Source organism: Triplophysa dalaica, chromosome 5, assembly GCF_015846415.1.
Source record: "Triplophysa dalaica isolate WHDGS20190420 chromosome 5, ASM1584641v1, whole genome shotgun sequence".
In the NCBI taxonomy this organism is placed as follows: domain Eukaryota; kingdom Metazoa; phylum Chordata; class Actinopteri; order Cypriniformes; family Nemacheilidae; genus Triplophysa; species Triplophysa dalaica.
In genome coordinates, this window is record NC_079546.1 from 4,586,934 (window position 1) to 4,592,933 (window position 6,000).

Sequence of the window (6,000 nt, forward strand, 5' to 3'; positions counted from 1 at the left end):
TAAGGAACACTACTCTAAGATCAAGAGGTCTGGGGTTTGAGGCCAGGTATAGACCTGTATCTGAAGGCTGGGTTCAGCTAAGAGTGGCGGAGGAGTCGAGATGCTACCAGCGGAGCAGAGATGAGGTGCTACCAGCGGAGCAGATGAGACGAGGCGCTACCAGCGGAGCAGACGAGACGAGGCGCTACCAGCGGAGCGGAGACGAGGCGCTACCAGCGGAGACGAGACGAGGCGCTACCAGCGGAGCGGAGACGAGGCGCTACCAGCGGAGACGAGGCGCTACCAGCGGAGACGAGACGAGGAGCTACCAGTCGAGACGAGGCGCTACCAGCGGAGATGAGATGAGGCGTTACCAGCGGAGACGAGACGAGGCGCTACCAGCGGAGACGAGACGCTACCAGACGAGGCGAGACGAGGAGCTACCAGCGGAGTCAAGACGAGGCGCTACCAGCCGAGACGAGGCGCTACCAGCGGAGACGAGACGAGGCGCTACCAGCGGAGACGAGACGAGGCGCTACCAGCCGAGACGAGGCGCTACCAGCGGAGACGAGACGAGGCGCTACCAGCGGAGACGAGACGAGGCGCTACCAGCGGAGACGAGTGGAAAATTTGCTTTTTACAGGGGGGGGTTTAAAGAGAAACACAGTTCTATTGAACTAAGTATTTTGGTAAAATTTTGGCTGCTTCTGGTGTATAACCCCTTGTGCCTGCACTCTTGAACCTCGGGGGAGACACGCTCCAACGTCTCCCCCTTTCACGGTTTGGATATCTTCATGTGTTGCTCCGTCCTCCCGGCTCCATCCTCCCGGCTCCGTCCTCCCCTCCTCCGAGGCTCCCGTCCTCCCAGGCTCCGTTCTCCCAGGCTCCGTCCTCCCGTCCTCCCAGGCTCCGTCCTCCCAGGCTCCGTCCTCCCAGGCTCCGTCCTCCCAGGCTCCGTCCTCCCGGCTTCGTCCTCCCAGGCTCCAGGCTCCGTCCTCCCAGGCTCCGTCCTCCCGGCTCCGTCCTCCCAGGCTCCAGGCTCCGTCCTCCCAGGCTCCGTCCTCCCGGCTCCGTCGTCCCGTCCTCCCGGCTCCGTCGTCCCGGCTCCGTCCTCCCGGCTCCGTCCTCCCGGGCTCACAGGCTCCATCCTCCGGTCCACCCGGCTTGATTCCAGTCATGCGCTGGCTTTGAACCCTAGACTTTCTGATCTAGTTCCAGTGCTCTTCCAACTGAGCCATTGGGTCCTTCACATATATGCCAGTTCTCCGGGCGTATTTATCTTTTTTTTAAACAAGTTGCGCATAAGAGATGTGATTGAGCACTTAGAGTGTCTGAGCCAAGGCTTGAACCTGTTATCACTTGTTTCAGTCTCAAAGCTCTTACCCCTCAGCCACTGGGCCCTGGATGTTATACACAGTTCTCTGGGCGTATTTATCTATTTTTCAAACGAGTTTAAAAGTGTCAGTTACCAGCCTTGAACCCTTGACTTCATGTTCTCATTGTAAGTGCTCATCCCCCAGAGCCACCGTGCCAGGGACACTTGAAACTGTTCTCCGTCCGCATATATGTGTTATTCTTTAAACCAAGACTGAATAGGAGATATTAGTAGACACTTAAAATGTCAGAGCCTGGGATTGAACTCAAGACCATTTGCACCAGTGTCAGTGCTCATATCACAGAGCCATTGAGCCGTACTCACTTGTGTAGTTCTGATTTAGCTGAACTGACTTTTTAAGGTGAGGTTTTCAGGTGAGGTTTTCTGTTTTATATGATCGTAGAACCTTAAAAACTGCTGGATTTGTCTAATGCAATGTCAAGGCTTAAAACAGTGAGATTTGAACCAAGACCATTTAAACCCAGAGTTGTTGAGTTTGCAAAGGTTTGATATAATTTTCTCTGGGTTCTTTGTTTTCTATTAATTTTCTGTAGAGCTTTGAATGAGATTTAAAGACTTTCTTACCTGAAAGGCAAGAGCTTGACCCCCTGAGCCTATGTGTTTTTAGTATGTGTTTGAAAGTCAAAGAACCCAGAACAAATCCAAAGTCTTATTACGAAAACAGAACATTCAACCCCTAAACCATCAAACTTCATACATTAAGTGCAGGTTTTTTCGTGAGTAATGGTGCTTAAAAGCAGTGTGATTTCAACAAAGAGGTTTAAGAAAAGGAATGAACCTGTCAAACTCTGAATCAAGGAATTTGTGATATTCAAATAAAGACTCAAGTCCAACCCCAGTGAATTTGCACTAGAGTAACATGGATCATGGGTATTTACATGACAACCGTTTTTGACTTAAAATAAACACTAACCCTTTCTTTCAACAGGTTGTGTTCTAGCTTTTTTTTATTTATTTTTTTTATTTTTATGCTTTAGTTTAAACCAGCGATTTACAAAGCGTCTGCTAAATGACAATTGACAAAATCACCTGTTCATACAAAATACATGTAAAGATGATGCGTTTTTTTTTTTTGATGATAGTTTTTGTGATTTGTATTCAAGTATCAACAATCTCAGGATGCAAGTTTATAATTTTTTTTCACCTTTAAATCTGTCACAATGAATAATTTACGGGAGCGATTCATTGATTTTAAAAATTTAAGTTAAAAATATTATAAAATCTGAGAATAACAGCTTTCCTTCACGTCACAAAATTTGCTATAACAACGAGAAAACTTTATATAAAATAAAATGTTGGTGGTATACGGTTTGTACGGTGTTTATTTCGCACCCGAAATTCTCCAATCAGTAAATCATTGAGCATTTGTGTAGAGTTTATTTCCCACTGAATCGCCTTAAAGTCATTTGTCTTGATTTTCACCTGTCCATGACGGCCCGGGCGTGTGCGACTTAGATCAGAGGTTATGAAGTCTGAGCCCTTTTTATTTTGCAACACAAACAGATGAATGATTTCTTTATGAAGTGTGCAAGACAATCTAAAGAAAAAAGCATGGCAAAAATGTTCATTCTTTTATTTAAAAACTATAAACAGTCACCAAAGTAAATGAAGCCAATCTATATCAGACTGTTAGATATATGTATCATCACACACCCTACAGACACTGCAAAAATGGTGAGTGAAGGTCGTGACCCCGCTGGGATGCTCACACAACAGGCAATAATAAATGTTACAAAACACACAGCAAAAGAGACCTGGGGGTCCGGGAGCCGGAATGTGGCATGGTCGTAAGATGAATGGAAGAAACAAACAAACAGGGAAAAAAAAGTACAATAAAATCCCCACACTATATTAAGATAGAAAACGATCTAGATCGCAAGCAAGCGATGGCACGCAAGCAAGCGGTGCACGCACGCGGCACACCTTTTCTCCGTTTCGGTTTCTGACACTTTCTTTTTTTGAGTGAGGTTTGGCGTTTGTGCGTTTTATAGTAGTGAGTCCAAGTCGAAAGTTTATCCATCCACCCACTGAACCTGTAGCTTGTCGGCAAAAACTTTTGTGAGTGAAGTTTAGCCTATTATATTATGACAAAGTTCTTTTTCAGTCCTTCGATTTTAAAGTTTTAAGAATTGAAGTCGAACATTCATCCTTTGAGCCTCTGAGCCAGTGGAGTATTGCAGATTTTTTTTGATTGATTTTTTGCATTTGTGTGTTTTATATGATTAAGAACTTAAAAATGTGGGGATGTGAACCTGAAATATAAGGCACTGAAAATAAAAACATTTCTCCTTTTATATGACCAAACACTTTAAAAGTCACATGATTTGAATCAGGACTCTCAGTCTTCCAAATAGACCATTTAACCTTCGAGACTGCTAAAGTTTTGAGTATTGGAGTGAATTTTGTGAACCTTAAAAACTGCAGGACTTGAATCAGTCAGGGCACAGCGTCCCGTTCCGTTCCACCGCAGGGCACAGCGTCCCGTTCCACCATAGAGCACAGCATACCGTTCCACCATAGAGCACAGCATACCGTTCCACCATAGAGCACAGCATACCGTTCCACCAGAGAGCACAGCATACCGTTCCACCAGAGAGCACAGATAAATGTGCATGTGCCTCAAAGATTCTAAAATATCACCATAGAGCACAGCATACCGTTCCACCATAGAGCACAGATAAATGTGCATGTGCCTCAATGATTCTAAAATATCACCAGAGAGCACAGCATCCCGTTCCACCATAGAGCACAGCATCCCGTTCCACCATAGAGCACAGCATCCCGTTCCACCATAGAGCACAGCATCCCGTTCCACCATAGAGCACAGCATACCGTTCCACCATAGAGCACAGCATACCGTTCCACCATAGAGCACAGCATACCGTTCCACCATAGAGCACAGCATACCGTTCCACCATAGAGCACAGCATACCGTTCCACCAGAGAGCACAGCATACCGTTCCACCAGAGAGCACAGATAAATGTGCATGTGCCTCAAAGATTCTAAAATATCACCATAGAGCACAGCATACCGTTCCACCATAGAGCACAGATAAATGTGCATGTGCCTCAATGATTCTAAAATATCACCAGAGAGCACAGCATCCCGTTCCACCATAGAGCACAGCATCCCGTTCCACCATAGAGCACAGCATCCCGTTCCACCATAGAGCACAGCATCCCGTTCCACCATAGAGCACAGCATCCCAATCCTGGTACTCGCGACCCCCTGCTCTGCATATTTTGTATGCTTCTCCTACCGCTTCGGAGGTTTGTTTAATACGCCCATAAGAGCCCTGCGAAGTAAACATCACCAGATATTCTGCCATAAATCCCGTTCGAAATGTGGATAATGTTGCGCAAATCTCAAAATTACGGTTAAATTACCCTTCAATCTTCCGTAGTAAGTTTTGTTCTTCGTGTTCTTAAATTAACGTCAGCCGATTTCATGTGTGCAGGGAGTAGAGAGCAATGAACACAGTTCAGGGAACACGTCAATCGGAACGCGGTTCATTCATTAAGCTCTCTTCTAATGAGCTAGAGATTTAAATCAGGTGTGTTAAACAAGAGAGATACACAAAATATGCAGAGCGGTGGGTCGCGAGGACCAGGATTGAGAACCGCTGCCATAGAGCACAGCATCCCGTTCCACCATAGAGCACAGCATCCCGTTCCACCATAGAGCACAGCATCCCGTTCCACCATAGAGCACAGCATCCCGTTCCACCATAGAGCACAGCATACCGTTCCACCATAGAGCACAGCATACCGTTCCACCATAGAGCACAGCATACCGTTCCACCATAGAGCACAGCATACCGTTCCACCATAGAGCACAGCATACCGTTCCACCATAGAGCACAGCATACCGTTCCACCATAGAGCACAGCATACCGTTCCACCATAGAGCACAGCATACCGTTCCACCATAGAGCACAGCATACCGTTCCACCATAGAGCACAGCATACCGTTCCACCATAGAGCACAGCATACCGTTCCACCATAGAGCACAGCATACCGTTCCACCATAGAGCACAGCATACCGTTCCACCATAGAGCACAGCATACCGTTCCACCATAGAGCACAGATAAATGTGCATGTGCCTCAAAGATTCTAAAATATCGCCAGAGAGCGCGGCATCCCGTTCCGCCAGAGAGCGCGGCATCCCGTTCCGCCAGAGAGCGCGGCATCCCGTTCCGCCAGAGAGCGCGGCATCCCGTTCCGCCAGAGAGCGCGGCATCCCGTTCCGCCAGAGAGCGCGGCATCCCGTTCCGCCAGAGAGCGCGGCATCCCGTTCCGCCAGAGAGCGCGGCATCCCGTTCCGCCAGAGAGCGCGGCATCCCGTTCCGCCAGAGAGCGCGGCATCCCGTTCCGCCAGAGAGCGCGGCATCCCGTTCCGCCAGAGAGCGCGGCATCCCGTTCCGCCAGAGAGCGCGGCATCCCGTTCCGCCAGAGAGCGCGGCATCCCGTTCCGCCAGAGAGCGCGGCATCCCGTTCCGCCAGAGAGCGCGGCATCCCGTTCCGCCAGAGAGCGCGGCATCCCGTTCCGCCAGAGAGCGCGGCATCCCGTTCCGCCAGAGAGCGCGGCATCCCGTTCCGCCAGAGAGCGCGGCATCCCGTTCC

General features: G+C 48.6%; 1 long non-coding RNA gene across 3 annotated transcripts in view; it reads right to left on the reverse strand.

The window, feature by feature from the left end:
- LOC130420364 (uncharacterized) overlaps window positions 1-4,079 on the reverse strand; it is a 17,186-nt gene extending 13,107 nt beyond the window's left edge. For all 3 annotated transcript variants that reach the window (XR_008906639.1, XR_008906637.1, XR_008906638.1), the window contains exon 1: window positions 3,786-4,079. This is a non-coding gene — a long non-coding RNA (uncharacterized LOC130420364). The remainder of the gene's footprint in view (window positions 1-3,785) is intronic.
- Window positions 4,080-6,000: the final 1,921 nt, after the last annotated feature.